This window comes from Triticum aestivum, chromosome 2D (assembly GCF_018294505.1).
Source record: "Triticum aestivum cultivar Chinese Spring chromosome 2D, IWGSC CS RefSeq v2.1, whole genome shotgun sequence".
Classification (NCBI taxonomy): domain Eukaryota; kingdom Viridiplantae; phylum Streptophyta; class Magnoliopsida; order Poales; family Poaceae; genus Triticum; species Triticum aestivum.
Window position 1 is genome coordinate 373,056,101 of NC_057799.1, and position 10,786 is coordinate 373,066,886.

At 47.3% G+C, this 10,786-nt stretch overlaps 1 pseudogene; it reads right to left on the reverse strand.

Annotated features, from left to right (window-relative positions):
* Positions 1-807: 807 nt before the first annotated feature.
* Positions 808-2,602, reverse strand: LOC123049354 (premnaspirodiene oxygenase-like; annotated as a pseudogene).
* Positions 2,603-10,786: the final 8,184 nt, after the last annotated feature.

Here is a 10,786-nt window from a genome sequence, read left to right on the forward strand (position 1 = left end):
ATCTTGGTGGGACTCGTACTTGGATGGATCGTCCCGTGGGTCCCTGTGAGATCGGCCTTGGCGTGTGATTCCGAGGAACGAATCATTTTTTACTAAAAAAAACATTTCCTCTTTAAAATCTCAGCCTTCAATCTCTGTAGTTAACACAAAATTAACGGATACGGACGTATAACTTATGGAGAACTATGAAATCTTTCGTCCTTTATTATTAGATAAAGATAAAGACTAATCTAGTATATTCAACGCTAAAATAATTTGAGTGATGTGGCTCAAGGAGAAGCTAGGGAATTCCTAATAATGGGGCCTAGCTATCTAGATATAGTAGATTCCAGTGGATGACCCACCTTACATATGAAAGTGGGTATGATTTGTGAAAAGTTCATATTGTCCTTTATATATTCAGGGGGCTCTTAGTAAAGAGGATTTTACTCTTCTATGAATGGCATTGTGCTAATCTTTATGCTGGTGGAACCTAGTCTTAATCAACTCAATTAAACTCTTGCTTACATCATGATAATTAGCAATAGACGATTGAGCAATGACTAAGATGACAAGGACGGTGATTTAAACATAGTGTATGCACATTGCAGTTTCTCTCCTCCAAGCACCTTTGCTCCTGCCTACTATGAGTAGACACATCATTCCGATGACTATACAAACCATTATTTTATTACCACATTACGCTTGTTACATGATTGAAACAACTTAACCGCACGGTAATACATTATGTATGTACAGATGTACTGCACATTACCCTTACTTTTTTTGTATCGAAATACACATTACCCATACTAGACATCGCGCGAGATACATAGTGCGCCAAGAGGTTGCAACTGATATCCGTATATAGTCCTATACAGATCGTACGAGTAGTTGCATATTGCATCATCAAAGTAGAGAAGCTCCTATTCCGCGCAGTCCGCCGGGAGGACGGGGGTGGCCCGGAGCAGCAGCGGCGACCGGCGGCGCACACCGAGTCCCGGTGCCTCCCCCATGTCAAGCTCGCTGACGCCCTCCGGCAGCGACCAGTCGAAGTGGTAGAGGAGGGAGACGAGGGCGAGCTCCATGCTGGCGAGGCCGTAGCTAATGCCAGGGCACATCCTCCGGCCGGCGCCGAACGGGGTGAACTCGTAGTGGCTGCCCATGAAGTCGATGTCGCCCTTCTCGAACCGCTCCGGCTTGAACTCCTCGGGGGCGTCCCAGTACTTGGGGTCCTGGCTGATCGCCCACACGTTGACGAGGACGCGCGACTTGGCCGTGATCGTGTACCCGTCCACCTCGCACACGTCAATGCTCTCCCGGCCCACCAGCAGCGGGGCCGGCGGGTGCAGCCGGAGCGCCTCCTTCATCACCAGCTTTAGGTACCGGATGTCGGCTGCCTGCATGTCTCCCTCCGTCACCACTGCTTTCCCCCGGAACGCCTCCCGGATCTGCTCCTGGAGCTTCGCCATAACCTTTGGATTCCGAATCAGCTCCGACATGGTCCACTCCATTGCCGACCCCGACGTCCCCGTCCCAGCCGCCAACGTGTCCTGCATGCTACAGTTAGCCAGTTCGGAACTAGAAGCGCGAGAAAGTAGAACAGAAAGTTCCTGTGGAGGTCTTACCAGAAGGAAGGCCTTGATTCTTGGTTTGTCGATAGGGAAGACGGAGTCGCCTTTCTCCTGCATGCCGATGAGCACGTCCACGAGGTTCTCATCGACGTTCTCTGCGCCAGTCTTGACATTCTCAGCGCGCGCGCACATCCTCTCCTCGATGACCTCCTCAAACACGGAGTCAACCGCCTTGTGGAGGCTCTCGAGGCCTCGCTTCATGCCCGTGACCGCGGCGAGCACCGAGCGCCTCCACGTCTGGAAGAGGTCCGGCACACTGAAGCCGCTGGACAGGGCTATGCCGGTCCTCACACCAGCCAGGAGCTCCGGCATGTTCTTGATCCGCGTCTTCCCCCATGCTGCCCGCAACAGCATGGCGGTGGTCAGCTCGTGCAATATCAGGCTCAGGTTAACCGGCGTTGACGGCCCCGCCTTGCGGATCTGCTCCACTCGCACCATCACCTGCGAGCACACATAGCGATGATGTTTAGTACTTGTACTTGTACATGCATATGCTGTCATGAGGAAATAACCCAGTCACCATACCTCCTCCTCCCTGACGTGGCGGAAGGAGAGCACGCGCCTGGTGCAGAGGAGCTCCGTGGTGTAGAGCTTCCGGGTCCTGGACTCCTGGTACAGGAGTCGCCGGAGGGGCTATAGATGAGGTTGTTAGAATTGTAGCCAACGATCTCGCCGACGAGTGGCTTGGGCCGGCTGCCCAAGTTGCTGTCGTGCGTCTTGAGCACCTCCCGTGCCATCTCCTTGGAGGACGCCACGACGAGTGGCGTCTCGCCGAGCTGGAGCATCATGAGGGGACCATGAACGTTGGCCAGGTCCCGCAGCGCGCGGTGCGGCAGCACGTTCATGAGGTGGTGCAAGCTGCCGATGACCGGCAGCTTCCACGGCCCCGGCGGCATCCTCCTGCTAGGCTTCTTGGCCAGCTTCAGCAGCTGCTGGAGCGCCAGGGCCACCAGCGAGACAAGGAGCAACTGGAAGTAGGTGCCCTCCATCTGTCTAGGCTAGCTATGCTTTGGTGTGTGGTACCGTCGTGCTGGTAGAGGGGTATATATAGCACAAGCGAGCCAATCAGCTAGGGCACGGGTTGGCACCCCCTGCGTCACGCTGGTGACTTTAGGGGCTTATATACGCACACATATACGCCACTCCTCCAAATGCAAATCACCTAGGAGTTTTTCTTTTTACCGTTTGTCTATGATTTTTCACCTGTTCGCCGTTGGATTTGTATCAGTGTGTCTAATCTTTCTTCTATGTAATAGTAGTTTGTAGTTTATGTCTCGGGCTTTTTGTTTTTCTTCTGGGCCTTTCGCGTGAAGTTTGAAGTGGGCAAGGAGGCCGGCCATATCTGGCAAATTTTTTTCGAAAAGGGGTCAGGCCGGGCCTCTGCATCAGAACGATGCATACGACCATCTTATTAATAATAAGCAAAATGTTCTGCAAAAGTATTCAGGTCCCAAAAGTAAAGAAGCTCACAAAGAGCAAAAGCAACATAACAAGAGAGCCACAACCGGCAGGCAAAAAAGGAAACTAAACACCTATCCTATTACATGACCGCTATCCAAACCGGTTGAAGATATCCCGAGCTAGCGTCTCCCATCGGATAGATCCAGTAACCAAACGCTCCCTGGCCTCCGTCGGAGTGAGCAGCGACCACATACGGATGAGTGTAGTGGCCCGGAAGATAACCTGCAAGAAATGAATTTTTGTTGTTCTGTTAAAAACCAAATCGTTTCTGCAGTTCCAGACTGCCCATAACAAAGCACATACTCCTACACGGATATGTCTCACAGTTTCGGAATCTAACCTATCTAACCACGTCCCAAATAACGTGTTGATGGTATTCAGAGGAGTAATATTAAATGCTAAGTGCACTGTTCGCCACAAATTTTTTGTCAAGGGACAGTCGAGAAAGAGGTGTTTGATGGATTCGTCCTTATCACAGAAACTACAACTTGTAGACCCTGTCCAATTGCGTTTTGCCAAATTGTCCTTTGTTAGAATGACTTGTTTATGGACAAACCACGTAAACACTTTGATTTTTAAAGGCACTTTGACTTTCCACACATGTTTCGAACGAGGAATGACACTAGAGTTGATAACATCCATATACATGGATTTAACCGAAATCTCGCCATTCTTTGTAAGTTTCCAGCTCAACCGATCGGGTTGTTGAGAGAGGTGGACCTTCATCAATCTTCGCACAAGGTGGAGCCAGGCTTCCCAACGATCTCCCGCTAGAGTCCTCCTGAATTGGATATTCAGAGGGTTGGACTATAATACTGTTGCAACGTAAGCTTCTCTTCGCTGCACAATATTATAGAGAGATGGATATTGGAGTGCGGGGACCCCTAATCCAGGACTCCCTCAGTATGATCCTACTTCTTTCAAGGGAACACAAGCTCAAGATGATCTTCCACCACAAGACCACAAGCAAAAAGGCAAGGATAAGCTTCAAGAGGAGATTGATGCATTTGAAGAAGCTCCTAAGGCCTTGGTCAAGTGGGTTCCCAAGACTACATCAAGTTCTACTTCATCAAGTACAACTACAACTCCAAGGATTCCCATCAAGATGATGTGGATCCCGAAGAAGAAGAACTAGAGAGTTCTTGAGGGTGACTCCGCCAACATATTTCACTCATATCATCTTGACAAGGACAAGTGCAAACAATTTCCACATCTTGCACTAGTTCAAGGAGTCACAAACCCTCTTGTTGGTAAGACAAGGGACAAGGTAACCTAATGCTTTCATGGACATCATCTTGTGAACTTCACTCTATGTCTATGGATATCCTTGTTTGTTCCTTGTGGGACTAACCCGTGTAGGAGAACATTTGATCATAGGCCATACTCATCGTTTAAGCACAAGTGGCCCAGTCATCGCCAATTGCTTGATAGATGCTAAAGTGCTTGTGCATGCTTTGTCACATATTTCATTTGCCATTTTATTGTGTGAGCACATTGGTTGCATAATTTTCTCATTCGAGGACATCCATTTGTTGCTTTGATTGTTTGGCTCTTCTTCTTTTGCCAAATGGATGGAGAAGAATGCCTAAGAACTTCCTCTAGCTATCTATGCTTTTCTCGTCTCAAACTCTATTCATGCTACATCACAAAGTTTGATCAAGTCAGATTTGAACCCTCTGTGTAAGGAGCACTCAGAGTCACCGATTCGTCGCAGATTAAACTTCCAAAACCTCTCTGTGCATTTCGGTCTGACCGATTCATCCTTTTCGGTCTGATCGAGTTCACTGAGTTGATCTAGGTTTTCAATCTCGGTGCAACCGATTAGAACTTTTCAGTCACACCGAGTTGCAGTAACCGCTTGCGATTCTGCACCTCGGTGCCACCGAGTCGTTCCACTCGGTCACACCAACATGGTCAGGATATAAATACCGACGGGTCAAATTTTGGAAATTCCTCCAAAACCTCTTAGCCCGCGCGTGTCCTGCTCTGCCGTATCAGGTCTCCGGGTCGTCCTCTCGTTGCCAGCAACCTCCCGCCACTGGTCTCCATCGCCGTCAACGGATTTCAACACCGCCGTTGCCGCCGTAGCAAGCTCATCACCGAACTAGGGTATGAGTTCGAATCTTTGTGCTGCTCTTTACTCCGATTCTTAGCACAAAGCAAATGCCATGTTTCTTACCACGTCTGAGATCTTCCTGTCCAGCAAAAACATCCTTTAGACTAGATTTGATTCAAAAATTTAGGGTTAGGTTTCCGCCGAACTCTTCTCGGACCGACCGAGTTGTGGAAATCGGTCTCACCGATTTGGCTTAGGCCATTGCACTTGCATGTCTCGGTCTGGCCGAAACTTGCAAATCGGTGTGACCGAGTTCAACTCTTAGTGAAACCCTAGCAATCTCAGAGTCACCGAACTGTGTCTCGGTCTGACCGATATCACTAGTTTAGACTCCAAAAGTTGCTTCGGTGTCATCGAGTTTAACAAATCGGTAGGTCTGAAATGCTTTCTGTGGAAAACTAAAAGTAAGTTTTTGACTAATTTGTTTTGCAAAATCTCTGCACTTTGTGATGCTCATCCACTCTATCTCATCTATAACTATTCACAGGGCCAGCTGTCAGTTTGCTTTTCCAGAATGTCTAATCAGAGTGATAGCCCGAACAAGTTAGAAGAGCAGGTGAACCTGAGTGAGGGCACTAGTCCCTCTAGCAGCTATGATGAGGGTAGCAGGAGCACCCGAAGCAACTTGCCCAAAGTAGCTACAAGGACAAGGAGGAAGAGAAATTCCGACTCAGAAGATGAGGATTATGTTGCTGCTGAGGAAGAGGTCAGCTCCAAGAAGAAGGTGCTGAAAAAGGAATATGTTGTTGCTGCTGCAACTAAGCCAGGACTGAACAAGAAGGCACCTGCCAAAAGAGTGCCCATGTCTAAGGCCAGAGCCTCCACTCTTGAAACTTCCAAATCAACTGGTGGAGAGGCTGCTGGTGAGGGCAAGAAGAAGAAGGAAAGGAAGAGAGGAAGATGGTGCAAGAAAGTGGATCCCATGGCAGAATTTGACAAGCACTCATCTGATGAGGATGAAGAAGAAGAGGAAGAGGATGCTGCACCAGCACCCAAGTCTCAAAAGCTAATGGGGGATGCCATCAAGTCTGGGGCTGCCTCTTCTAAGCCCAAGACAGCTCCCAAAGCTTCTGCTCTAGCTCCTAAGACTGCACCAAAGAGGAGCACAAGAAATATACCAGCTGCTGAGAAGAACAAGGCCCCAGTGCCTGAAACTGAAGTTGAAGAAGAGGAAGATGCTGAAGCCCAAGTGCTTAGGAAGCTCAAGCCCAAGATCCCTGACCATGATGATAGCCATCCAGTGGCAGAAAACATGAAGATCAGAAAGGATGCATGTCTCAGACTATGGAGACAATCTGATCCATATGCTGTGAGGAGAAGGACTGCTGTGGATTACAGGTTCCACACCAAAGAGCAGCAGGATTTCTATGAAACTATCTTGCTTGATAAGAAGCCATTTGTCTGTGATATGAAGTGGGCAGATTGGAAATATATTGAACAATGAAGACCACTTTCCAGGAGTGCATGACAGCTTCAGGCTATGTGGAGTGGACAAGTTTGTGGGTCAGAAACTCACTAAGTGGAATGATGAACTCATCATGCAATTCTACTCTACAACACATTTTTATCCTGATGGCAGAATTTTCTGGATGTTTGAAGGTACTAGGTACCAGTCTACAGTTGATGAATGGGCCAAATTGATCAATGCCCCTGAAGACCAAGAGGATGACATAGATGTATATTCCAAGAAGAAGAAGGATCACAACTCCATGGCTAATATGTATAAGGAGATTCCAAATATGTCTGGTCTGACCGCCATCAACACTATCTTGAGGCATACACTATTGCCCAAGATAGGATATCATAGAATGACCAGAGGCCATTCCATTAACTTGCTATAGTTGTTTGATGTGCCCCAAAAGTTCAAAGTGATTAGTCTGATTGTTGAGACAATCAAGAGGACAACCGCAGATCAGAAAAGGTCATGTGGGTATGCTCCACACATCCAAATGCTCATCAACTCCAAGATGGGCATAGGCACATATCTTTTGGACAAGGAACATCTTCCCTTGAGGCCTGAATTTGAGGACAACACAGTTGTCATGAATGAAGAAGACCCCACATCTGTAGAGGCTCAAGAAAGGAGAGAGAAAGAAAAGGCTGAGAAAGCTGCAAAGATGCCAAGTGCTGAAGAAGCATCTCAAGTGTTTCTCAAGACTAAGCAAGATCAACTTGGATATCTGATTCAAGCCACCTTGATGATTGAGAAGGGCTTGGCCACCCTGACTCAGAACCAAGATGTAACGCCCACGATGCGGCTGTATCTCCCACGTGTCGAGGCACGACTTAGAGGCATAACCGCATAGTGGTTTTGTCGCAAGAAGGGTCATCTTCACACAATCCCATGTAATGAAAAAGAATGGGATAAAGAGTTGGCTTACAATCGCCACTTCACACAATCCATAAATAAATATCATACATCATCCAAAATACAATCATATAGACCGACTACGGTCAAAATCCAGATGAAAATAAGACAACCCCAAATGCTAGATCCCCGATTGTCCCAACTGGGCTCCACTACTGATCATCAGGAAAAGACACATAGTAACGACCACGTTCCTCGTCGAACTCCCACTTGAGATCGACGCCATCATCTGCACTGGCATCGTCGGCACCTGCAACTGTTTTGGTAGAATCTGTGAGTCACGGGGACTCAGCAATCTCACACCCGCGAGATCAAGACTATTTAAGCTTATAGGAAAAGGAGGTGAAATGAGGTGGAGCTACAGCGGCAAAGCATATATGGTGGCTAACTTGCGCAAAAGAGAGCGAGAAGAGAAGCAACGGAACGGACGTCATCTAGCAATGACCAAGAAGTGATTCTGAACACCTACTTACGTCATACATAACTCAGACCGTGTTCACTTCCCGGACTCCGCCGAGAAGAGACCATCACGGCTACACACGCAGTTGATGTATTTTAAATGGGTCAAGTGACAAGTTATCTACAACCGGACATTAACAAATTCCCATCTGCCTCATAACCGCGGGCACGGCTTTCGAAAGATAATACCCTGCAGGGGTGTCCCAACTTAGCCCATCATAGCTCTCACGGTCAACGAAGGATAAACCTTCTCCCGGAAAGACCCGATCAGTCTCGGAATCCCAGTTTACAAGACATCTCGACAATGGTAAAACAAGACCAGCAAAGCCGCCCGAATGTGCCGACAAATCCCGATAGGAGCTGCACATATCTCGTTCTCAGGGCACACCGGATTGTCCAAGCTTCCGATAGGCCAGCCCAGAGTTTCCCCTGGTGGCCACCGGCGACTGACAGTTTGGACCAATACTCAGAGGAGCACTGGCCCGGGGGTTTAAAATAAAGATGACCCTCGGGCTCTAGAAAACCCGGGGGGGGGGGAAGGTATAGGTCGCAAATGGTAAAACCAAGGTTGGGCCTTGCTGGAGGAGTTTTATTCAAGGCAAACTGTCAAGGGGGTCCCATAAATCACCCGACCGCGTAAGGAACGCAAACTCAAGGAACATAATCCCGGTATACAGTAACTAGGGCGGCAAGAGTGGAACAAAACACCAGGCATAAGGCCGAGCCTTCCACCCTTTACCAAATATATATAGATGCATTAATTAAATAAGAGATATTGTGATATCCCAACATATCCATGTTCCGACATAGAACAAACTTCAACTTCACCTGCAACTAGCAACGCTATAAGAGGGGCTGAGCAAAAGCGGTAACTTAGCCAAACAATGGTTTGCTAAGAAAGGATGGTTAGGGGCTAACATGGCTAAAATGGGAGACATGATATAGCAAGTGATAGTTAGGTAGCGGAGCATGGCAATAGAGCGAACAACTAGCAAAGCAAAGATAGAAGTGATTTCGAGGGGTGGTCATCTTGCCTGCAAGATTCTCAGAGTTGTCGAAAGCTTGATCCTCGTAAGCGTACTCGACAGGTTCCTCGTTCACGAACTCGTCTCCCGGCTCTACCCAAGACAAGAACACAAACAAACGGAACCACAATCAACAACGAGAAATGCGCAAGCAACATGATGCAAAACATGTATGATATGCAAGATATGATATGCGATGTATATGCGTGCTCCGGAAGGGAAATGATGAACATGGCAGTAACATGGCAAACCAAGCATGCCACTGGAAAGATGAGATGATTTCGGTCGAAATCGATATAAAGATCACCGGAATCGGATGCACGGTTTGCAAATGGCAAGCAAAACAAGAATGACACGAATCTGCGATTAACAACAAGATAGAACTTAATATGCAACAAGAAACAATGCTACAACACCCCAACATAGCAACAAAGCACATGGAAGTAATCTACAGGAGATTCTTGACAAAAGAAGAACACTGAGCTATGGCTAGTTCACAACATATCAAGCTCAAACAAGCATGGCAAAAGTGCAAAAGATTACAGGTGCACAGACTTGGTGAAAAACTGGACATGGCAGAAAACAGCATCAGGTAGCAATGTTCAGAGCACGAAATCAACATGCTACAGAAACTTAACATAGCAAAACAAGGCATGGCAGTGTTCTACTAAACGCACATGAAAAAAATCCCTTACTTACCATAAGCCAAAAAGGACCATAAGATATGCTGGTAAGCATGCAAACATAGCAAGTTTCGTAGTTAGGTTTCAGACTTAGCAGAAAACAGAGCATGGCAGAAATATTAATATGTAGGCCTCTTTGTGAGCTTGATGCACTCACTACAGAGCAATGCATGACAAACCAAGCATACCTACAGCAAGATGACATGTTTATGAAGCTAACCATGGCAAGAACAAATACATAGCATGTATGGATCAACTACAATAAGCTTGGCAAAATTGCATATCATGTTAAGAATCTGCCAGAAATATTTTATAGCAAAAGTAGAGCAAGATTGAGTCATGCTATGGCACTCCATAATTGCAAGCAATTGCAGGAATGGATCAACTACAACTATATCTACAAAACATCCTTACTGAATATCTCCAAAATATGCATGGATCTCTCTGTAACATCAAGTTTACATGGCAACAAAATTACAGCAGACAAGGACTTAGAGAAATCACTGTCCCTGAAATCAGAAATATTACGGGGCCTACTTTGCAAGCTTGTGCTAGTCACCACAGAGATCACAAAAATACATGGACTACACCACTGGAAATATGGCATGGCATACCTCAAAGCACATGCAGAGCTCATGCTCAAAAGATGCACAGATTAAATGATACAAAAATGACAAATCTCCAAGTTCTATCAAGAACCAGAGAATAACAGCAACTAGCCCTCTTCCAACGAAGATTTGGGCATCAAGATGACCTCTAATGAACATGGTGAAATTGAACAAAATGAAGAGCATCACGAGACGAACAATTTGACATATTACACGCGCGAATCGGAGCTACATGCACAGAGTTATCGCAATACGAACAGGGGCATATGCTGATGAAATTTTATGACTTGGGAAAAAAAAGGCGAGGGGAAAGTCAACGGCTACCGAGAGAGAGATCCAGATCGGGGGAGCTCCTCGACGGGGCTTCGTCGGCGGCGATGGCGGATGGGAGAGGAGGCCGGAGGACGACGGGGGCGAGGCCCGGCGCCGGCGGCGGCGGGGCGGCGCCTCGGG